The sequence below is a fragment of the Salmo salar genome, chromosome 14 (assembly GCF_965601325.2).
Source record: "Salmo salar chromosome 14, fSalSal1, whole genome shotgun sequence".
In the NCBI taxonomy this organism is placed as follows: domain Eukaryota; kingdom Metazoa; phylum Chordata; class Actinopteri; order Salmoniformes; family Salmonidae; genus Salmo; species Salmo salar.
Window position 1 is genome coordinate 41,681,198 of NC_138304.1, and position 23,813 is coordinate 41,705,010.

At 44.5% G+C, this 23,813-nt stretch overlaps 1 pseudogene across 1 annotated transcript; it reads left to right on the forward strand.

Moving 5' to 3' along the window:
* Positions 1-289: 289 nt before the first annotated feature.
* On the forward strand, positions 290-5,568 carry LOC106569564 (zona pellucida sperm-binding protein 3-like; annotated as a pseudogene). Its single transcript, XR_014380515.1, has 8 exons — positions 290-338; positions 3,811-4,307; positions 4,381-4,499; positions 4,582-4,685; positions 4,755-4,932; positions 5,017-5,220; positions 5,299-5,386; positions 5,464-5,568. The product of XR_014380515.1 is annotated as a zona pellucida sperm-binding protein 3-like (transcript).
* The last annotated feature ends 18,245 nt before the right edge of the window (positions 5,569-23,813 follow it).

The window sequence follows — 23,813 nt, forward strand, 5'->3', positions numbered from 1 at the left end:
TTTCAGTGATATATTGGGGGGGGACAAATCATATTTTTCCCAGGATGGGGGGGGTCGTGTGTCCCCCGTCCCCCCCGGGATTTCCGCCCCATTATGGGAGGACCACATAACGTATGTGACTCAAAGTTCACTTACACCGCTATTTCTCGCATAATTCATTTTACACACACAAAAAGATCCCACCATGTCGAATGAACAAATTGTCTGTCGGCATTTATAAAATTGTACCGGCATTTCATGTTTCCATCAGCCTGGTCGTGACTTCTCATGTGCCATGTAATTGATCCGCATGAAATTGTTGGATGGAAACGTAGTTAGTGATCCATACTATTATCCAAGTGAGCATATTGCCGCAAAGAGAAATTGGGGAGTTGGAAGATATTCCAGTGTAACAGAAGGCTTCAGGTAGACATATAATAGGTAATAATCCCAGAGTTTTAACTCTGGCCAAATTCATAATTGTATTATGCACCCCTTTCCCTCCTTATAGGTAAGATCTAATCTTCTATGATTACTATGCCTTCAATAATGTAAACTCAGCAAAAAAAGAAACATCCTCTCACTGTCAACTGTGTTTATTTTCAGCAAACTTAACGTGTAAATATTTGTATGAACATAAGATTCAACAACTGAGACAAACTGAACAGGAAGGTGTCAAAATCAAAAGTAAGTCAGTATATGGTGTGGCCACCAGCTGCATTAAGTACTGCAGTGCATCTCCTCCTCATGGACTGCACCAGATTTGCCAGTTCTTGCTGTGAGATGTTACCCCACTCTTCCACCAAGTTCCCAGACATTTCTGGGGGGAATGGCCCTAGCCCTCACCCTCCGATCCAACAGGTCCCAGACATGCTCAATGGGATTGAGAGCCGGGGTCGTCGCTGGCCATGGCAGAACACTGACATTCCTGTCTTGCAGGAAATCACGCACAGAAAGAGCAGTATGGCTGGTGGCATTGTCATGCTAGAGGGTCATGTCAGGATGAGCCTGCAGGAAGGGTACCACATGAGGGAGGAGGAGGTCTTCCCTGTAACGCACAGCGTTGAGATTGCCTGCAATGACAACAAGCTCAGTTCGGTGATGCTGTGACACACCATCACAGACCATGACGGACCCTCCACTTCCAAATCGATCCCGCTCCAGAGTACAGGTGCGGTGTAACGCTCATTCCTTTAACGATAAACGCGAATGATGGTGAGACAAAACCGCGACTCATCAGTGAAGAGCACTTTTTGCCAGTCCTGTCTAGTCCAGCGCCGGTGGGTTTGTGCCCATAGGCGACGTTGTTGCCGGTGATGTTTGGTGAGGACCTGCCTTACAACAGGCCTACAAGCCCTCAGTCCAGCCTCTCTCAGCCTATTGCAGACAGTCTGAGCACTGATGGAGGGATTGTGCATTCCTGGTGTAACTTTGGCAGTTGTTGTTGCCATCCTGTACCTGTCCCGCAGGTGTGATGTTCGGATGTACCGATCCTGTGCAGGTGTTGTTACAAGTGGTCTGCCACTGCGAGGATGATCAGCTGTCCATCCTGTCTTCCTGTAGGGCTGTTTTAGGCGTCTCACAGTACGGACATTGCAATTTATTGCCCTGGCCACATCAGCAGTCCTCATGCCTCCTTGCAGCATGCCTAAGGCACATTCACGCAGATGAGCAGGAACCCTGGGCATCTTTCTTTGGTGTTTTTCAGAGTCAGTTAGAAAGGCCTCTTTTTAGAGTCCTAAGTTTTCATAACTGTGACCTTAATTGCCTACCGTCAGTAATAGAGGTCGAACAATGGTGATTTTTCAACTCCGATACCGATTTATTGGAGGACCAAAAAAAAGCCGATACCGAATAATCGGCCGATTTTTATTTATTTAGATATTTGTAATAATGACAATTACAACAATACTGAATGAACACTTATTTTAACTTAATATAATACATCAATAAAATCTATTTAGCCTCAAATAAATTATGAAACATGTACAATTTGATTTAAATAATGCAAAAACACAGTGTTGGAGAAGAAAGTAAAAGTGCAATATGTGCCATGTAAAAAAAAGCTGACGTTTAAGTTCCTTACTCAACATGAGAACATATGAAAGCTGGTGGTTCCTTTTAACATGAGTCTTCAATATTCCCAGTTAAGAAGTTTTAGGTTGTAGTTATTATAGGACTATTTATCTCTATACCGTTTGTATTTCACATACCTTTGACTATTGGATGTTCTTATAGGCACTATAGTATTGCCAGCCTAATCTCGGAGTTGATAGGCTTGAAGTTATTAACAGTGCTGTGCTTCAAGCATTGCGAAGAGCTGCTGGCAAACTCAGGAAAGTGCTGTTTGAATGAATGCTTATGAGCCTGCTGCTGCCTACCACCGCTCAGTCAGACTGCTCAATCAAATCATAGACTTAATTATAATATAACACACAGAAATACGAGCCTTAGGTCATTAATATGGTCAAATGCGGAAACTATCATTTCGAAAACAAACATTTATTATTTCAGTGAAATAAGGAACCGTTCCGTATTTTATTGAATGGGTGGTATCCCTAAGTCTAAATATTGCTGCTGTTACATTGCACAACCTTCAATGTTATGTCATAATTATGTAAAATTCTGGCGAGTTAATTACGGTCTTTGTTAGGAAGAAATGGACTTCACACAGTTCGCAACGAGCCAGGCGGCCCAAACTGCTGCATATACCCTGACTCTGCTTGCACAGAACGCAAGAGAAGTGATACAATTTCCCTAGTTAATATTGCCTGCTAACATGAATTTCTTTTAACTAAATATGCAGGTTTAAAAAATATATACTTGTATTGATTTTAAGAAAGACATTGATGTTTATGGTTAGGTACATTTGGTGCAATGACAGTGTTTTTTTTCGCGAATGCGCTTGTTAAATCATCACCCATTTGGTGAAGTAGGCTGTGATTTGATGCTAATTTAACAGGTACCGCAATGATTATTTGCAACGCAGGACAAGCTAGTTAAACTAGTAATATCATCAACCATGTGTAGTTAACTAGTGATTATGTTAAGATTGATTGTTTTTTTAAGATAAGTTTAATGCTAGCTAGCAACTTACCAGTCTCCTCGTGGAGTGCAATGTAATCGGCGTCCAAAAATGCAGATTACCGATTGTTATTAAAACGTGAAATCAGCCCTAAATAATCGGCCATGCCGATTAATCGGTCAACCTCTAGTCCGTAAGCTGTTAGAGTCTTAACGACCGTTCCACAGGTGCATGTTCATTAATTGTTTATGGTTCATTGAACAAGCATGGGAAACAGTGTTTAAACCCTTTACAATGAAGATCTGTGAAGTTATTTGGATTTGTACGAATAATTTTTGAAAGGGTCCTGCAAAAGGGACGTTTCTTTTTTCTTTGAGTGTATATATTACTGGGACTGATACATACAAGTATTTGAAGTGGAGCAGGGCTATAGATTGTTTTGCCCTGTACCCACTGAATAAGTTGAGGGTTCAGTGGGTTGCAATTGCAACCCATATGCAACATAAAATGTTTCTGATAGAAATACAATATATGTAATTGACATAATTCTTTATACTGTATAGACATATCTGTTCTACATAATACATTTCTATGAATGCTCTGTAAAGTTGAGCCCTCCTCAGTAAAGCTCCAGGTGTACTTGATTTTGTCTGCAGGAAGGTGGCAAATGGAAGCTAAATGACATTCAACCTCACATTCCTCAGCACCTTTTTGGTTAGTCAGGTCTGGGTCAGAATCAAGCTGATTGCTGAAGGGGTTCGTCATGAGCAGACGAAGGGGCTATAATATGGTTTGACAAACTGCAGAAGAAAAACATAGATGTATTTGCACTGATGGTTTTCAGGCAATCATTTGCAGTGCTTCTGTTGGTTGTGTTGTTAGTGATGCTTGGGACTCCAGACGGTTTTATCCGAGATCAGGGTTTCTGCACGATGAAGTCCCAGCCAGGTTTGACTCTCAGAAGCCAGTGCAGGAAGAGCCTGTAAGACCGGACCATAGCAAGGCTGTTGAAGAGCCTGAGGGTTCCCAGTCCAAGCAGACCTCTGAGAACCCTTTGACTTGGAGCTATCCTAAAGTTGAAAAGCCTGAGCACAAGCCTACTGTGTCTGAGCGGCTGAAGCAGGTGGCTTGGTGTGGGCAGAGTGTGGTCCGTGTGGCGGTGAAGCAGGAACTTCTGGGGATTGGCTGGCTCATCCAGCCAGAGCGTATCACTCTAGGAGGTTGTGCTGCCACTGAGGAGGATGCTGAAGCTCATGTGCTCACCTTTGAATCAGAGCTGCATGGCTGTGGCAGTGAGCTGACGGTATGTCACATTTGTTTAACTTCCTGACAATCATTATTCTTATCTGATACATGAATTGTTATCCTGTTCCTAGATGAATGAGGATGTGCTGATCTACACCTTCACTCTTGTCTATGAGCCAAAACCTCTTGCTAACACTTCTACATTGAAGACCAGTGCAGCTATGGTTGATATTGAGTGCCACTACTTGAGGTAACTATTGTTGCGTTCTTCACTTTGACAACCCATATCATTCTGAGGTTTGAGTAATGCCGTATTCCATGTTTGTTTCTAGGAATCACGATGTGAGCAGCAATGCCCTGAAGCCGACCTGGATCCCCTACACTTCCAACATGGTGGCAGAGGAACTCCTCTACTTCTCCCTGAGGTTAATGACTGGTAGGTAAACCTAACTGGAAGCCTCTTCCTTTGTGTAAACCCCCACTGACATGCCACTCGTCTTTCCAGCTGACTGGCAGTTTGAGAGGCCCTCCAACCATTACTATCTTGGTGACATCATCAACATGGAAGCCTCGGTCATGCCGTACCATCACGTTCCCCTCCGTGTCTTTGTGGACCGCTGTGTCGCCACCTTGGCGCCTGATGTCCACACTGTCCCTAGATATTCTTTCATTGAGGACCATGGGTGAGTTTAGTTGTCAGTTTGAGTCCTCTTATATTACCTTAAATGTAACCCCTGAAGCCTAACGTTGACCCTTGGTCTCCTCAGGTGTCTGGTTGATGCCAAGTTGACCGGCTCCAGCTCCCAGTTCCTGTCCAGATCCCAGGATGACAAGATCCAGTTTCAGCTGGAGTCCTTCAGGTTCCAACCACAGAATGATTCCCAACAGCTCTACATAACATGTCATCTGAAAGCAACTGCAGCCTCTTCCCCCATTGATGCTGAGAACAAGGCCTGCTCTTTCACAGATGGGTATGTATAAGCTGAGTTGTGGGTATATTATGTTTATGACATGCTGCTATATAAACTAACCTTCATATATATCTGTAGCTGGAAGGCTGCAGGTGGGGATGACCAGGTTTGTGGCTGCTGTGACTCCAGCTGTGCTGCAAGGCTAGAGATCTTGACAGTGATTCAGGTAGGTGTTAAAGCCAGAGCTTTATCATATTACCCTGTTTTAGCTCATCACTAGTAATGTGTTTCTACTCTCCTCAGATTTGCGGTGGGAAGGTGAAGCTACCCTAGGCCCCATAATTGTCCAAGAGTAATATTACTATATTTTAACAACTTGTTTGGGGGAAATAAACTCATAAAATGCCATTTTCATGTCTGCCTCATAAACTACATGTGTCATAGTAAACATGAATCCATACACTCAATGTGGTTGCATAAGAATGAAGGTTACTTGAGGCGAAAGGAGGGTGGATGGGTACGTGTAACTCAACTGTCTAGCAACCCAAATGTTGTTTGGAAATTATCACGGCTACTTTGTAACTACTTAACATGTTAGCTAACCTTAACCCAACTGCTAAGCTAATGTTAGCTTCCTTGTCAGCATTAGCCATGTAGCTAATGTTGGAATTTGTAATATTATGCATATTGGAAATTCTTAGTTTTGTATGACGGGGCTGGACATCCACAAACTAATACACATGTATCATACTAAATTAAGGGAGATTTACTGTTGTCTACCCCAGAGAGCAGATCTAAATATCTGTCACTTGATGGCTACAGTAGGTGTGGCTTTTACTGTGAAATGCTTGCTTACGAGCCCTTTTCCCAACAATGCGGAGTTGAAGGAAATGTTAACGCAATAAAATTACTATATATAGGTACAAGGTGTAGGGGTAAAAGTTAGATGCACCTTGATTGCCTACGCAGCAGCATATGATAGGGAGTGTGAAGGAGTCAATGTAAATAGTGTAGCCACTTGATTAACTGTTCAGCAGTCTTATGGCTTAGGGTAGAAGCTAGTTGCAGCCTGAACACAGAAGTAAAGATATTACATTAAGACAATGCAAACATTTAACAAGCAAAGTAGACAGTTAATGCCTGACAGGTAATGTTTAACATTTCAGTGAGATTAGTAGCGGTCTAGTCATGGTTGATTGCATTAGATCCATTGGTGATGGATTTACTTTTTGACTGACAAATGTGATTGGGTAAATAATTACTCTATGTGATGGCGCTGCTTATTGTAGATTTAGTCGATGACCTGAACTTGCCTGTCTGGTTAAGTTATTTTGCTATTAAACTCTAATTGGTCTGAAAAATACTGGTTTCTTAAATTATTACAGAAAATCAAGACTGGATACTAATTTTCAGTGGTGTAAACTACTTTTAAAGTATTTAAGTAGTTTAATCTTCACTATATTTTGGGCAACTCTTACTTCACTACATTCCTAAAGAAAATAATGTTATTTTTCCTCCCTACATTTTCCATGACATGCAGAAGTACTTGTCACATGAGTAATGCTTAACAGGAGAGGAAAATGGTCCATTCACACACTAATCAAGAGAACATCCCTGGTCACCCTACTGCCTCTGGCCTGCCGGACTTACTAAACACATGCATTTTTGATAAATGATGTCTGAGTTTTGGAGTGTGCTCCTGGCTATCCGTAAAACCAAGAAAATGGTGCCGTCTGCTTTGCTTAATATAAGGCATTTGAAATTATTTATACTTCTGATACAGAAGTATATTTAGAACCAAATAGTTTTAGACTTTTACTGGGTGACTTCCACTTTTACTTATTACTTTCTATTAAGGCATCTATACTTTTACTCAAGTATGACAATTGGGTACTTTTTCCTCCACTGCTAATCTGCTTTAAACGCAAAGCCATGAGAGATGATGCATACGGTTGACATTCATATAGATAGAGCAATGAATAGCTAATCTGGCAGCCCTGTTTTGAGTGGGCTGGCCAGCTGTCGCTGAAGCTGTGCCCTCTTTGTAGCCTTCTCAGTCATGCTACACCCTTTGGAGGCTAAGACAAAACACCAACACAGACATGTTTATCAGCCTGCTATAGTGTGGGAGGCGGAGGGTATATGAAACCAGAGGGAGAGATGGGTAGGAAAGCAGGAAGTTCTGAATGACGTGAAGTGGATAGGGCTAGGTAGGAGGGCACACTGTATGGGGGGGGAATAATAGATAAGGAGTGGTAAAGGGGTTGGAGGAGTGGGAAGGGGACCTATTGCTTGCTTTGTCCCGTATCCTGCTAGTGTTTGTCAGCGCTGGTTCTGAGTAACGGACAAGACAGACTGTAGACCGACAGTATCACCTCTGATGGGGCATTAGGCCTCCCCCTCACACATGCTTCCATTCGAACACACTTCACCTCCTACAACACTATGAAAGACACACTTCACTTCCTACACTATGAAAGACACACTTCACCAATGTGCTATACTGACACACACAGGAACATATCTAGTGTACACTCGTAAATGTATACACACACTGCAAGCACGAACCCGAAAACTTGGCGTACAGTCACACATGCATCCTTTGACACTGCTGACACAGAGTTCCAGGAACAGACAGTCATTCTGTTCATCTTGATCATACAATGCCTTCTCATTTGTCCTGGATAAAGTATGTGGTTATAAGCACAACCATAGACTTAGATGACTCATCTTTGTATCTGTGCCCGTGAGAGCACGGGCAGTGCCATTGAGGCCGTCTCCATTTTGAAGTCGTCAATGTTCTACTTCTATGAGTTGGTAAACAAACTGAAAGGGTGCACTGCCACCTGGAATGAGTTGTTTGAACAGGTATAAAGCCAAGGTTGGTGATTTACTGCCACCTGCAGTTATGGAATGTTTGCTCACAAGTATAATTGTTGACTACTTCAAAATAATGGTTGCCCGGGCAATGGCAATGTTCATGCAAAAACTGGTTATTTCTAAGTAGTGAACTCTATCCATCTCTATGGTTGCCCTCATTGAGATGGAAGGGCAATTTATACATTGGGAGAATCTGAATTGCATTTCCTTGATTGCTCCTGTCCTCGCCTCCTCCTAAAAACACATTGTATGAGGTCAGATATTTAGGGACCTCTGACCTTCTCATCCAATGGGTTTTAAGAAGGAGGGAATTAGAGAATGCGATGAATCAAGGACATTTTATTCAGATTCTCCTCTTGAGCTCAAGTTCATCCTGAGGAAGGGATGACGCGGACCATTAGTTTACAGTTGAGAGCCCTCTGCTGGTCTCACTGTGTCAATACCATAATATACTCAGTGCTCAATGACCACAGAACTGCAAGGAGAAATTCAGCCTCTGAACTGAAGAAAGAATACCAACGAATCACCATGTTCAAGTCACAATAGCCAACATGGGAGATGTAACTACATACCAGGTTGGTACACACATATCTTTGGCAAATTGATCACGCAATAACATTTACATTTACATTTACGTCATTTAGCAGACGCTCTTATCCAGAGCGACTTACAAATTGGTGCATTCACCTTATGATATCCAGTGGAACAACCACTTTACAATAGTACATCTATATATATATTTTTTTAGGGGGGGGGGGGGGTTAGAAGGATTACTTAATCCTATCCCAGGTATTCCTTAAAGAGGTGGGGTTTCAGGTGTCTCCGGAAGGTGGTGATTTGACTCCGCTGTCCTGGCATCGTGAGGGAGCTTGTTCCACCATTGGGGTGCCAGAGCAGCGAACAGTTTTGACTGGGCTGAGCGGGAACTGTGCTTCCGCAGAGGTAGGGAGGCGAGCAGGCCAGAGGTGGATGAACGCAGTGCCCTTGTTTGGGTGTAGGGACTGATCAGAGCCTGAAGGTACAGAGGTGCCGTTCCCCTCACAGCTCCATGGGCAGGCACCATGGTCCTGTAGCAGATGTGAGCTTCAACTGGAAGCCAGTGGAGTGTGCGGAGGAGGACGTGAGAGAACTTGGGAAGGTTGAACACCAGACGGGCTGCGGCGTTCTGGATGAGTTGTGGGGGTTTAATGGCACAGGCAGGGAGCCCAGCCAACAGCGAGTTGCAGTAATCCAGACGGGAGATGAAACGTGCCTGGATTAGGACCTGCGCCGCTTCCTGTGTGAGGCAGGGTCGTACTCTGCGAATGTTGTAGAGCATGAACCTACAGGATCGGGTCACCGCCTTGATGTTAGCGGAGAACGGCAGGGTGTTGTCCAGGGTCACGCCAAGGCTCTTAGCACTCTGGGAGGAGGACACAATGGAGTTGTCAACCGTGATGGCGAGATCATGGAACGGGCAGTCCTTCCCCGGGAGGAAGAGCAGCTCCGTCTTGCCGAGGTTCAGCTTGAGGTGGTGATCCGTCATCCACACTGATATGTCTGCCGGACATGCAGAGATGCGATTCGCCACCTGGTTATCAGAAGGGGGAAAGGAGAAGATTAATTGTGTGTCGTCTGCGTAGCAATGATAGGAGAGACCATGTGAGGATATGACAGAGCCAAGTGACTTGGTGTATAGCGAGAATAGGAGAGGGCCTAGAACTGAGCCCTGGGGGACACCAGTGGTGAGAGCACGTAGTGCGGAGACGGATTCTCGCCACGCCACCTGGTAGGAGCGACCTGTCAGGTAGGACGCAATCCAAGAGTGAGCCGCGCCGGAGATGCCCAACTCGGAGAGGGTGGAGAGGAGGATCTGATGATTCACAGTATCAAAGGCAGCAGATAGGTCTAGAAGGATGAGAGCAGAGGAGAGAGAGTTAGCTTAAGCAGTGCGGAGAGCCTCCGTGACACAGAGAAGAGCAGTCTCAGTTGAATGACCAGTCTTGAAACCTGACTGATTTGGATCAAGAAGGTCATTCTGAGAGAGATGGCAAGAGAGCTGGCCAAGGACGGCACGCTCAAGAGTTTTGGAGAGAAAAGAAAGAAGGGATACTGGTCTGTAGTTGTTGACATCGGAGGGATCGAGTGTAGGTTTTTTGAGAAGGGGTGCAACTCTCGCTCTCTTGAAGACGGAAGGGACGTAGCCAGCGGTCAAGGATGAGTTGATGAGCGAGGTGAGGTAAGGGAGAAGGTCTCCGGAAATGGTCTGGAGAAGAGAGGAGGGGATAGGGTCAAGCGGGCAGGTTGTTGGGCGGCCGGCCGTCACAAGTCGCAAGATTTCATCTGGAGAGAGAGGGGAGAAATAGGTCAAAACATAGGGTAGGGCAATGTGAGCAGGACCAGCGGTGTCATTTGACTTAACAAACGAGGATCGGATGTCGTCAACCTTCTTTTCAAAATGGTTGACGAAGTCATCCGCAGAGAGGGAGGAGGAGGGGGGGGAGGGGGAGGAGGATTCAGGAGGGAGGAGAAGGTGGCAAAGAGCTTCCTAGGGTTAGAGGCAGATGCTTGGAATTTAGAGTGGTAGAAAGTGGCTTTAGCAGCAGAAACAGAGGAAGAAAATGTAGAGAGGAGGGAGTGAAAAGATGCCAGGTCCGCAGGGAGGCTAGTTTTCCTCCATTTCCGCTTGGCTGCTCGTAGCCCTGTTCTGTGAGCTCACAATGAGTCGTCAAGCCACGGAGCAGGAGGGGAGGACCGAGCCGGCCGGAAGGATAGGCGACATAGAGAGTCAAAGGATGCAGAAAGGGAGGAGAGGAGGGTTGAGGAGGCAAAATCAGGAGATTGGTTGGAGAAGGATTGAGCAGAGGGAAGAGATGATAGGATGGAAGAGGAGAGAGTAGCGGGAGAGAGAGTGCGAAGGTTGTGACGGCGCAATACCATCTGAGGAGGGGCAGAGTGAGAAGTGTTGGATGAGAGCGAGAGGGAAAAGGATACAAGGTAGTGGTCCGAGACTTGGAGGGGAGTTGCAGTGAGATTAGTAGAAGAACAGCATCTAGTAAAGATGAGGTCAAACACATTTTCAACTGATACCTTTTAGGCACTAGATTCCAATGGGAAGAACAGGTTTGGTGGAACAACAGTTCAGGGGCTGAGGGTTGAGGTGAGAAACATTGATTAAGCAAGTCCTCTCCCTCTAAAGTACAGAGGAGCTTGAGTCACGATGTGTCATTAATCACTATGAGTCATAGCAGCTAGTCACGCATGAAGCAGGGTGTTTGGATACTTTATCTAGGCAACTATTTTAGGAACACTGCACGTGGTGCTAATATTAAGCAAGTTTTAATCACACTGTGTCCTAATGAGTACTGTTGACATGTCTATCTGTTTCTAAGGATTCCTGTGGCTGCTGCGTTATCATCACGACCAGATTTCACCTTATATTTAATCTGTTACACTCCTTGTAGTTGGAGAATATAAAAGCACAGAAATGTCTGTAATGCAGTCTATTGAATTAAATCTGATTTTAATTTGAGGTACAAAAAACATCAAGGTGTGTAATTGATTTCAAAGGAAAAACAAGATCATTCATCAAAATGCTTATTTCCAAAGTTGGCCTGAGTAAGCTGCTGAATAGTCTGTTAGAATGGCTATGAAGGCAGGGTTCATTGCAGTCTGATGTACACTACCATTCAAAAGTTTGGGGTCACTTACAAATGCCCTTGTTTTTGAAAGAAAAGCACATTTTTTGTCCATTAAAATAACATCAAATTGATCAGAAGTACAGTGTAGATATTAATGTTGTAAATGACTATTGTAGCTGGAAACGACAGATTATTTTTATGGAATATCTACATAGGCGTACAGAGGCCCATTATCAGCAACCATCACTGCTGTGTTCCAATGGCACATTGTGTTAGCTAATCCAAGTTTATCATTTTAAAAGGCTAATTGATCATTAGAAAACCCTTTTGCAATTATGTTAGCACAGCTGAAAACTGTTCTGATTAAAGCAATAAAACTGGCCTTCTTTAGGCTAGTTGAGTATCTGGAGCATCAGCATTTGTGGGTTTGATTACAGACTCAAAATGGCCAGAAACAAAACTTTCTGTAACTCGTCAGTCTATTCTTGCTGAGAAATGAAGGCTATTCCATGCGAGAAATTGCCAAGAAACTGAAGATCTAATACAACGCTGTGTACTGACTCCTGACTCCAATTAGCTTTTTGGAGAAGTCATTAGCCTAGGGGTTCACATACTTTTTCCAACCTACACGTTATATGTTTAAATGATTTATTCAGTATAGACAAGAAAAATACAATTATTTGTGTGCTATTAGTTTAAGCACACTGTGTTTGTCTATTGTTGTGACTTAGATGAAGATCAGATAAAAACATCTGACCAATTTATGCAGAAATCCAGGTAATTCCAAGGGTTCACAAACTTTTTCTTGCCACTGTATATACTACCATTCAAAAGTTTGGGGTCACTTAGAAATGTCCTTGTTTTTGAAAGAAAAGCTCCAAAAAGAAAAGCTAAAAATGGCACTGTTAGTACTCTCCCTAGGAGTGGCCATCCTGCAAAGATGACTGCAAGAGCACAGCGCAGAATGCTCAATGAGGTTAAGAAGAATCCTAGAGTGTCAGCTAAAGATTTACAGAAATCTCTGGAACATGCTAACATCTCTGTTGAGTCTACGATACGTAAAACACTAAACAAGAATGGTGTTCATGGGAGGACACCACAGACGAAGCCACTGCTGTCCAAAAAAACATTGCTGCACGTCTGAAGTTCGCAAAATAGCACCTGTATGTTCCACAGCGCTACTGGCAAAATATTCTGTGGACAGATGAAACTACAGTGGAGTTGTTTGGAAGGAACACACAACACTATGTGTGGAGAAAAAAGGCACAGCACACTAACATCAAAACCTCATCCTAACTGTAAAGTATGGTGGAGGGAGCATCATGGTTTGGGGCTGCTTTGCTGCCTCAGGGCCTGGACAGCTTGCTATCATTGACGGAAAAATGAATTCCCAAGTTTATCAAGACATTTTGCAGGAGAATGTAAGGCTAGCTGTCCACCAATTGAAGCTCAACAGAAGTTGGGTGATGCAACAGGACAACGACCCAAAACACAGAAGTAAATCAACAACAGCATGGCTTCAACAGAAGAAAATACGCCTTCTGGAGTGGCCCAGTCAGAGTCCTGACCTCAACCCGATTGAGATGCTGTGGCATGACCTCAAGAGAGCAGTTCACACCAGACATCCCAAAAATATTGCTGAACTGATACAGTTTTGTAAAGAGGAATGGTCCAAAATTCCTCCTGACTGTTGTGCAGGTCTGATCCGCAACTACAGAAAACGTTTGGTTGAGGTTATTTCTGCTAAAGAAGGGTCAACCAGTTATTAAATTCAAGGGTTCAAATATTTTTCCCACCCTGCACTGTCAATGTTTACACAGTGTGTTCAATAAAGACATTTAAAATGTATAATTGTTTGTGTGTTATTAGTTTAAGCAGACTGTTTGTCTATTGTGACTAGGATGAAGATCAGATCACATTTTATGACCAATTTATGCAGAAATCCAGGTTATTCCAAAGGGTTCACATACTTTCTCTTGCCACTGTATGTTGTAGCACTTAAACATGTTACAATAGGCCCTACATGGAAGCCTAAAATATATATTCTAGTCTGCCTCAGAAAGCTAGGTCTACGTAAAAGAAAGTTGCCGCGATTTGTTTTTCCACAGAGTAGGCCTACATTGATCTACTGTTGAGTTGCATAAACGTTGTAATCAGAACCTGCATGTCTCTATAAGAACTCAAGATCAATGAGATAAAGTATGCAAATAGGACAGGGCCATGATGTAAAGGACAATGTATACCAGAGGAGGCTGGTGGAAGGAGCTAGTGGAGGACAGGCTCATTAAGCCCTCCTCTGATACACACCATGATGAAACTCCTGGTGCGAGGCGAAGACTTTTCCCACACATGAAACTTGCTGTCGCTATGGAGATAAACTCCTCAGAATGTAATCTTTGGCTCACCTGTGTAAGGGATGTACTCTACCGTAGATGGGGGAGAGAGCAAGAGAAAGAGAGAGAGAGAGAGCGAAGGGGGGAGGGGGGAGGGGATGGAGAGTTGCCTTTCTCTGAAGCACTTGGTAGTGAACGTTGATCTGTTTCACTCTGATTAAATTCAAATAAAGATTATACAGCAAAATATAGGAAATGTCCTTTACCTGGAAAAACAAAAAACAAAAGGAAAGATCAGATTCTCATATAGAGAAATGAGAATCAGAAAACAATACCACTGTGCGCTCTATTACCTCCCTTTCAAAATGGCCTCTAGCCTATTGTAAAATCATCTCTCTGCAGCATCCTCTCTCCTGAAGTATCAAAGTATTTCCATGACAACGGCAGAAGCTTTATTTTAGCCCCCTCAGCGTTGGTAGTGGAGTAGGCGAGAGGGCATGCCTGTCGATATCACTGTGAGACAGCCGGTATGGTGGGCAGAGATGGACAGACGGGGGCATCTGTGTGTGTGTGTGTGTGTGTGTGTGTGTGTGTGTGTGTGTGTGTGTGTGTGTGTGTGTGTGTGTGTGTGTGTGTGTGTGTGTGTGTGTGTGTGTGTGTGTGTGTGTGTGTGTGTGTGTGTGTGTGTGTGTGACAGACGGGGGTGGCATCATGCAAGCAGGCTTTGTCTGGAACAAATCGTCCTCTCGCCTCACTCACACTGTCTTCTCAAGCACAGACAAGTCTCCAGCAGACAGAGAAACACATACAGATGCACTGTTCATTTAACCCTGTTTCTGACAACAGGAAAATAATCCTCCAGCAACAGGAAATGGGAATTATTATGTGGATTATAATTAATTGACATTTTTGTAGGGGTTGATACTATTTTTGTTAGGGCAAATCAAGTCTGAAGTTTTAAAGTAGAAATTACAAACTTCTTCTATGAACCGTAACTCAGTAAAATCTTTGAAATTGTTGCATGTTGCATTTATATTTTTGTTCAGTATAGAATCAGTTTTGTATTTTAGGTCATAATGAATAAGATTATATGGACAGGGGGGACCTGATTCAAGATCAGCACTATTACTCTGAGACGCTTGATGAATACGGACCCAGATTTACATCAATATTACTTACTTTATCATCACACCATTGAATCAAAATTAATGAGTTGATATTTGTTTGTCCCTCATCCCGAGCCATGGCCTGTTCATCCTGCTACCATCTATCAAACGGAGACAGTACACGTGTATCAAAGCCAGGACAGAGAGACTGAAAAACATCTATTTCCAGGCCATCAGGCAGTTGAACAGCCATCACTAGCCGGCTACTGCCCAGTACTCTGCCCTGCACCTTAGAGACTGCTGCCCCATGTCTATAGAGACATTGAACATTGGTCACTTTAACAATGTTTACATATTATTTTACCCACTTTATATGTACAGTATATACTATAGTCTAGTGTCACTCCCTGATCTGTTTCACCCATCTTTGTGCTTGTCTCCACCCCACTCCAGGTGTCGCCCATTATCCCCATTATCCCCAGTGTATTTATACCTGTGTTCTCTGTTTGTCGGTTGCCAGTTCATTTTGTTTTGTGAAACCTACCAGCTTTTTTCCCCTTGCTCCTGTCTGTTCTAGTTCCTATTTTCTAGTTTTTCCTGGTTTTGACCAATCTGCCTGCCCTGACCCTGCCTGTCATTCTCTACCTTGCCACACCACACTGGATTATTGACCCCTGCCTGCTCTGACCCTGAGACTGCCTGCTGTTCTGGACCTTTTGCACCCTATCTGGATTATTGAACTCTTCCTGCCTGTCACAGGGGTCGTAAAATGGAGACCAAGACGCAGCGTGGATAGTGCTCATTTTCAATCCTTTTAATGATGACACTTGACAAAATAACAAAAAAACGACCAACACAGTCCCGTCAGGTACAAAGACTAAAACGGAAAACAACTACCCACAACCCCAAAGGAAAAACAGGCTGCCTAAGTATGGCTTCCAATCAGAGACAACGAAAGACACCTGCCTCTGATTGGAAACCATACCCGGCCGAACCTGGAAAACAAAACATAGAAATAGAATACTAGAAAAACCCACATAGAAACAGAAAACCCAAAATACATACAAAACAAACCACCATGCCACGCCCTGACCATACTACTATGGCAAATTACCTCTTTCACTGGTCAGGACGTGCTCTACATGTTCTGCACTGTTCTACATGTTCCTGCATGGAGTATCGGAGGAAGTAAAGGACCAGCTTGCAGCCCGGGATCTCAACTCGCTCATCGCCTTGGCCATTCGGATCGATGGGCGAGTACGGCAACGAAGGAAGGAAAGGAGATTTGGTTTCACTCGCCCTTCCAAGGATTCCACCTCACTTCCGAGGCATCCCAGAAGTCCTTGGCAGCTCTGTTGCCGAGAGAACCCTAGGCTACCCGAGTTCTCCCGAGAGTCTCCGAAGACTGCCGATTCACCTCTTCCCGAGCCTATGCAACTAGGCAGAGCTCGGCTGTCTCCAGCTGAACGGCTATACAGGCTTCACACTAACAGTTGCCTGTATTGCGGGACTACTGGTCATTTCGTCTCCACCTGTCCACTAAAAGACCAGGCTCACCGGTAGGAGCGAGAACTCTGGTGGGCCATACGGGTAACTTTTCCTCTCCCCTTACTCGCACCCCTTTTCATACCATTTTGCTGAGGGGGAACCAGTCGAAATCTCTCCGGGTACTTATCGACTTTGGGACATGTGAAGCTTTATGGACGCTACCCTGGCTTCCGAGCTGAACATCCCCACTCAGCCCCTCTCCATTCCCATGGATGTTAGAGCACTGGACGGGAGCTCTATAGGCCGGGTCACCCACAATACCACCTCCATCAACCTACGTGTGTCATGGAACCACAGCGAGACAATCCAATTCCTGCTCATTAAGGTTCAGTGGTATTGGAATTATCCTGGCTCCAGTGACACAATCCCCTCATTGACTGGTCTGCTGGTGCCATCATGGGCTAGAGCCCGTTCTGCCGCGGCCATTGCCTGTCTTTCTGGGGCCTTGGAAGTTGCCCCGGCCCTCTCCTCCATCCCTGCGGAGTACCAGGACCTCTGGGAGGTGTTCAGTAAGGCCCGGGCCACTTCGCTTCCACCGCACTAACCATATGACTGCGGGATTGACCTTCTCCCAGGCACCACTCCGCCCCGGGGACGACTGTACTCTCTGTCGGGTCCGGTGACCAAGGCTATAGAGACCTACATTGAGGACTCCCTAGCTGCTGGGTTAATCCGTCCTTCTGCCTCCCCCGCCGGCACAGGGTTCTTCTTTGTGGAGAAGGACAAAACCCTGCGCCCGTGCATCGACTTCCGCGGTCTCAACAACTTCACAGTGACATGTTGAACCAGTTCGTCTTTGTCTACCTCGATGACATCCTCGTCTTCTCCCATTCCGCCCAAGAACACGTGCTCCACATCCGACAGGTTCTCCAACACCTCCTGGAGAACCAGCTTTTTGTAAAAGCAGAGAAGTGCAAATTCCATCCCTCAACCATCCCCTTTCTGGGTTACATCATCGCTGCAGGGAGTGCACAGATGGATCCCGGAAAGGTGAGATCGGCAGTGGATGTCCATGGTGCAGCTGCAATGTTTCTTGGGATTTGACAACTTTTATCAGAACTTTATCCGGGGTTACAGCACCCTGGCTTCCCTGTCTGCACTCACCTCTCCCAAGTTTCCATTCACGTGGTCCCCAGCTGCTGACCGGGCATTCCGGGATCTCAAACACCGCTTCACCACAGCTCCCATCTTGGTTCATCCTAACCCATCCTGATAGTTTGTGGTGGAGGCCGATGCTTCGGATGTTGGAGTGGGGGCTGTCCTGTCCCAGCGTTCTAACCTGGACCTCAAGTTACATCCCTGCACCTTCTTCTTCCACCGCCTCAATGCCACGGACAGGAACTACGATATGGGGAATCGTGAGCTTCCCGCGATGAAGATTGTGTTGGAGGAGTGGAGGCACTGGCTGGATGGGGCGGAACATCCGTTCATTGTGTGGACCGACCACAAGAACCTGGAATATCTCCGCACCACAATGCGCCTCAATTCCAGGCAAGCTAGGTGGGCCCTGCTGTTCATCTGGTTCAACTTCTCCCTCTCATACCGGCCGGGATCCAAGAATGTCAAGCTGGATGCGCTGTCACGCCACTATAGCCCCACGGCTTCAACCCCGGAACCTGATACCATCCTTCCCACCTCATGCCTGGCGACAGCACTCAGCTGGGGAATAGGGAAGCGGGTTCATAAGGCGCCGGGTTCCCAGCCAAACCCCGGGGGGGGGGGGGGCAGATAACCGGATGTTCGTTCCTGACGCAGTCTGCTCCTGGGTCCTGGATGGGCCCACTCCTCCAGGCTTTCCTGCCACCCGGGCTCCCGGCGGACCCTGGCCTTTGTGCGACAGCACTTTTTGTGGCCTACTATGGTTCCTGACGTCGCCGCATGCACGATCTGTGCACAGAACAAGACTCCTCGCAAGCTCCGGCTGGTCTCCTTCAACCTCTGCCTGTCCCTCACCATCCCTGGTTTCACATATCCCTGGACTTTGTCACGGGTCTCCCCCTGTCTGATGGCACCACTGCCACCCTGACCCTAGTGGATCGGTTTTCCAAAGCCACCCACTTCATTCCTCTCCCTAAACTACCCTCTGCCAAAGAGAAGGCCCAGCTCATGGTGCAGCACGTCTTCCGGATCCATGGACTGCCAGTGGACACGGTCTCCGACCGGGGTCCTCAGTTCTCATCCCGGTTCTGGAAGGCGTTCTGCACACTCATTGGGTCGTTGGCCAGCCTGTCCTCCGGGTTCCATTCCCAGTCTAACGGCCAGTCGGAGAGAGCCAACGAAGACCTGGAGACGACTCTGCGCTGCCTGGTCTCTGACCAACCCCACCACCTGGAGCCAGCAACTAGTGTGGGTCGAATACGCCTGCAACACTCTTCTTTGCTCTGCCACGCCACGGGTCTATCATCCTTTGAGTGTTCCCTGGGGTATCAGCCCCCGCTCTTCCCTGAGCAGGAGGAAGAGGTCGGCATACCTTCGGCCCAGATGTTTGACTGAACCAGGTATTGTTTGTAAGCCAGTGACTGAACCAGGTATTGTGTGTAGGCCAGTGACACAAACTCTCAGTTTAACTTCAGGCTGTAACACAACAAAATGTGGAATAAGTCAAGGGGTGTGAATACTTTCTGAAAGCACTGCAACTACTGCTGTACACACCTTTTATATTCATAAACTGTCCATACTGTCTGTATTTTTACTGTCCATACTATTGTTTATGGATTATGTGTATTGTTATTATATTGCTAGATATTACTGCACTGTTGGAGCTAGAAACATAAGCATTTTGCTGCACCTGTGATAACATCTGCAGATCTGTGTACACGACCACTAAACTTTTATTTGATAATCATAGAACATCAATTTTGTATCAATCAAATGTATTTATGAAGCCCTTTCTACATCAGCAGATGTTGCAAAATGCTATACAGAAACCCAGCCTAAAACCCCAAACAGCAAGCAATGCAGATGTGGTTAGGAAAAACTCCCTAGAAAGGCAGGAACCTAGGAAAGAAACCTAGAGAAGAATCAGGCTCTGAGGGGTGGCCAGTCCTCTTCTGGCTGTGCCAGGTGGAGATTATAACAGTATATGGCCATTAAGGCTAGATTGTTCTCAAAGATGTTCAAATGTTCATAGATGACCAGCAGGGTCAAATAATAATCACAGTGGTTGTAGAGTATCACGGCTCAGGAGAAGACCCAGATGCACAGAGTTCAAAGTAACAAAAGTTAATTACAGGAACAGGTAGAGGTCAGTAAACCAGAGCAGAGACCGAAAGGTACAGAACATCAGGAAGGCTCAGGGCAGGCAGAGGTCAATAATCCAGGGTAGTGTCACAAGGTACAGAATGGCAGGCAGACTCAGGGTCAAGGCAGGCAGAATGGTCAAAACCATGAAAACAGGGACTAGAGGAAAAAACAGGGACTAAAGGAAAAAACAGAAGTACGGAAATACCGCTGGTAGGCTTGACGAGACAAGATGAACTGGCAACAAACATACAGAGAACACAGGTATAAATACACTGGGGATAATGGGGAAGATGGGCACCTGGAGGGTGGTGACAGTAGCGGGTGCAACAGGTCAGTAGATCAGGAGTAAATGTCACTTGGCTTTTCATAGCCAGGCATTCAAAGGTCGAAACAGCTAGGTGTTTTATCTAATTACTCTTCTGGTCTCAGTAAATCATTTCCCCATCAAGTAGCTCATTGGGAATAGGTGAGGATAACATGTGGTGGTACGTTTAAATACAATGTTATTTAAACAGAAAATGAAAGAAAAATAAACCTGTAGAAATAGAACCCATAAAGGACCGGAGGAGGAGGAAGAAGGGACCACTGACTTTGCTGATAAATACTTTGTTGAGGGAACTTGAGGTTACTTGATACGATGGTGATGTGTTGTTGTCTCACCTAGCTATCTTAAGATGAATACACTAATTGTAAGTCGCTTTGGATAAGAGTGTCTGCTAACTGACTGGAATTTAAAATATAATGTCAATGTGAAAAAGAGGAGCAAGGAAGAGAAAGTCTAAGGACACTGAAAAATCGACCTTTTCAAGCCAGCAGATAGCAGTGTTGCACACTTTCGGTTATGGAGAGGAACACTGATTATACTCTAACCTTTGTACTTTGTGAAAACAGCGTGAATGGAAAAGTTACATATTCCACATGTAAAGGGTTAGAAAGATAATTTAAAATTAATTCAATACTTCAAAACTTCAGGGCCTGCATTGTAATTGATGATTTTGCCACCATTTAAAACACTATCCCTTATGCTGCACGTATAGCGTGATCTAGCACCCAACAACTTTGCATTTACTGTGTCTTCTGTGGGGGTTTTGCTGTTCATTTACATGGGGATATATCTTGGCCACATGGCCAGAATTCTTATTTCCATCCACACAATCAAGAGTTTACTGTGAATGGGACAGCCATCTGTCCCAGTGTGAACCACATTGCATTCCGTGAGGTGGGGGATGGTCACATCTTTGTTGTTCTAGATGGGGGGTAGATCTTTCACCAACTATCGACTATCACCCCTGTAGGGATCCAAAGTTCAATTCAATTCAAAGGGCTTTATTGCCATATGTTTACATTGCCAAAGCAAGTGAAATAGAAAATAAACAAAAGTGAAATAAACAATCAAAAATGTACTGCAAACATTGCTCTCACAAAAGTTCCAAAGGAATAGAGACATTTCAAATGTCATATTATGGCTATTTACAGTGTTATAACGATGTGCAAATAGTTAAAGTACAAAAAGGGAAAATAAATAAGCAGAAATATAGGTTGTATTTACAATGGTCTTTGTTCATCACTGGTTGCCCTTTTCTTGTGGCTACAGGTCACAAATATTGGCTGTGGTATTTCATCCAATAGATATGGGAGTTTATCAAAATTGAATTTGTTTTCCAATTCTTTGTGGGTCTGAGTACAACGTACAGTCATGAACCTGAAGGGACCAACCTTCCCTTTCACACTTCCGAACAAAGACAACTCTTGTCTCTTTGACTTAATAAAGAAGGGGATAGAGGTCTCAGAGCAGGCAAGACATACACACACACACACAAATGTCACAAATTTAACGGGAGTGTTCAGAATTCAAATAAATGTTGTGTCAAAGAGTTTAAAACAGCTCACCTCTCTCCCTATGCTCACTCCCAGTGCTTCATTTGAGATGGATCCTGCCAGAACAGGATCCGGGAACCTCTCAATTTTAGACTGTTTTGTTCCAGAACCCATTTGCCAGGATCATTACCTCTCTTGGCATGAAAAATAATTGTCACTTTTTGCAATGTAAAAATTATAATAAAATCAATCAGAGTTAATTCAAGTTGACTTCTCTGTAATTCTCCTGCCCCCTAAAACACGTAATGTGAAAACGTGCCTGGCATTCTAAGAATTGATTTGTGTTGGGCCGGCCCGTGTTTATGGTTTGCGCAACATTGTAGCTTGCATAGACCAATGCGTGTCCATTGCTGTGGTGAGAGAGAGAAGCACACCTGTATTACTCACAGAACTAGAATGAGATTAACTTTCTATGTTCTCTCTCCCTCTCTCTGCTCTGTTATCCTCACCTATGCCCAATTATCTTTTGTTACAGAAGCTTATACATCTAATAAGCTGACGATGATCCACATCATATGGGTAGACAAATAATGTAAGTGTGTAATGCAGCAAAACACAACTATACTTTTTTTAGGATACAAACCAGTAATATGAATCACTGTTGATCCATCCTGTTCTGATCTAATGAGATGGATGGAGAATTTTCTACGGCCTAGAATCAAGGTCTTTCCCATTCATGAAGGACGAAGCTAGGCCCCTCTTGGTTCTCATTGGTGAAGACTGAACTCAAATCTGATTCTCATATACCACTTTGCCCTACATGTTACAACCCAGAGGTTGTAAATAACCCCTTTTAAGGTGACATAACTTATATCATTATTATAGGGTTGTGAAACCCATAGCCCAATGGCTTCATACTGAGCTTTTCTCAATGGAAATTGCTGCTGACATTGGACATATCTTAGGGTTAGTGTATTTCATTTATTTCAGACTCTCCTATGCCACTATTCTCAACATCTATTACCCCATAGGTTGTAAATAAACCCCTTTTAATGTGATATAACTTGTATTATTATAAGGCTGTGAAACCCATAGCCAAATGGCTTCAGACTGAGCATTTCTCACAATTTATTTATGGACAGCAGTTTCCGTTTTATAACAGCTAGTGTCCATTTATTCACAGTAGTGTGTTGATTAATTATTGCTTTCTTCAGTGAAAATACAGAACATGTATAAAAAGGCCAAATATACCAAAAGCTAAATCAGGCAGTTGTTGTTAGCACGTTCTTTTTTATTTTTATATATACAGTCGTGGCCAAAAGTTTTGAGAATGACACAAATATTAATTTTCACAAAATCTGCTGCCTCAATTTGTATGATGGCAATTTGTATATACTCCAGAATGTTATGAAGAGTGATCAAATGAATTGCAATTAATTGCAAACTCCCTCTTTGCCATGCAAATGAACTGAATCCCCCAAAAACATTTCCACTACATTTCAGCCCTGCCACAAAAGGACCAGCTGACATCATGTCAGTGATTCTCTCGTTAACACAGGTGTGAGTGTTGACGAGGACAAGGCTGGAGATCACTCTGTCATGCTGATTGAGTTCGAATAACAGACTGGAAGCTTCAAAAGGAGGGTGGTGCTTGGAATCATTGTTCTTCCTCTGTCAACCATGATTACCTGAAAGGAACACATGCCGTCATCATTGCTTTGCACAAAAAGGGCTTCACAAAGGGCTTCACAGGCAAGGATATTGCTCCCAGTAAGATTGCACCTGATTGCACCTGTTGCCGCTTGCTATAGACCTGGACACCATATGGCCCTGGACACCATATGTGAATTGATTGCCCCCCATCTATCTTCAGGTACAACCCCAAATCCGTAAACACGGGCACCCTCATAGATATCATCCTAACCAACTTGCCCTTTCCTGCATCCGTAATGGGTCTGCGGTCAAATGACCACCCCTCATCACTGTCAAACACTCCCTAAAACACTTCAGTGAGCAGGCCTTTCTAATCGACCTGGCCCGGGTATCCTGGAAGGATATTGACCTCATCCCGTCAGTAGAGGATGCCTGGTTATTCTTTAAAAATG